Source organism: Ctenopharyngodon idella, chromosome 21 (assembly GCF_019924925.1).
Source record: "Ctenopharyngodon idella isolate HZGC_01 chromosome 21, HZGC01, whole genome shotgun sequence".
In the NCBI taxonomy this organism is placed as follows: domain Eukaryota; kingdom Metazoa; phylum Chordata; class Actinopteri; order Cypriniformes; family Xenocyprididae; genus Ctenopharyngodon; species Ctenopharyngodon idella.
The window spans coordinates 7662739-7664142 of NC_067240.1; positions in this window are offsets into that span (position 1 = coordinate 7662739).

Genomic DNA, 1404 nt, shown 5'->3' on the forward strand with positions numbered 1-1404 from the left:
TTGGGTCTGGCATACCGCATCTTCCTCTTCACAATACCCCATAGATTTTCTTATGGGTTAAGGTCAGGCGAGTTTGCTGGCCAATTAAGAACAGGGATACCATGGTCCTTAAACCAGGTACTGGTAGCTTTGGCACTGTGTGCAGGTACCAAGTCCTGTTGGAGAATGAAATCTGCATCTCCATAAAGTTGGTCAGCAGCAAGGCTGCGTTGACCTTGGACCTCAGAAAACACAGTGGACCAACACCAGCAGATGACATGGCACCCCAAACCATCACTGACTGTGGAAACTTTACACTGGACCTCAAGCAACGTGGATTGTGTGCCTCTCCTCTCTTCCTCCAGACTCTGGGACCCTGATTTCCAAAGGAAATGCAAAATTTACTTTCATCAGAGAACATAACTTTGGACCACTCAGCAGCAGTCCAGTCCTTTTTGTCTTTAGCCAGGCGAGACGCTTCTGACGCTGTCTGTTGTTCAAGAGTGGCTTGACACAAGGAATGCGACAGCTGAAACCCATGTCTTGCATACGTCCTGTGCATAGTGGTTCTTGAAGCACTGACTCCAGCTGCAGGCCACTCTTTGTGAATCTCCCCCACATTTTTGAATGGGTTTTGTTTCACAATCCTCCCCAGGGTGCGGTTATCCCTATTGCTTGTACACTTTTTTCTACCACATCTTTTCCTTCCCTTCGCCTCTCTATTAATGTGCTTGGACACAGAGCTCTGTGAACAGCCAGCCTCTTTTGCAATGACCTTTTGTGTCTTGCCCTCCTTGTGCAAGGTGTCAATGGTCGTCTTTTGGACAACTGTCAAGTCAGCAGTCTTCCCCATGATTATGTAGCCTACAGAACTAGACTGAGAGACCATTTAAAGGCCTTTGCAGGTGTTTTGAGTTAATTAGCTGATTAGAGTGTGGCACCAGGTGTCTTCAATATTGAACCTTTTCACAATATTCTAATTTTCTGAGATACTGAATTTGGATTTTCCTTAGTTGTCAGTTATAATCATCAAAATTAAAAGAAATAAACATTTGAAATATATCAGTCTGTGTGTAATGAATGAATATAATATACAAGTTTCACTTTTTGAATTGAATTAGTGAAATAAATCAACTTTTTGATGATATTCTAATTATATGACCAGCACCTGTATACAGTTGCAAGAAAAAGTATGTGAACCACTTGCAGAATCTGTGAAAAATGTGCAAAATTTTAACAAAATAAGAGCGATCATACAAAATGCATGTTATTTTTTATTTAGTACTGTCCTGAGTAAGATATTTTACATAAAAGATGTTTACATATAATCCATAAGTCAAAAAAAATAGCTGAATTTATTAAAATGACCCAGTTCAAAAGTTTGTGAATCATTGATTCTTAATACTGTGTGTGGTTACCTGGATG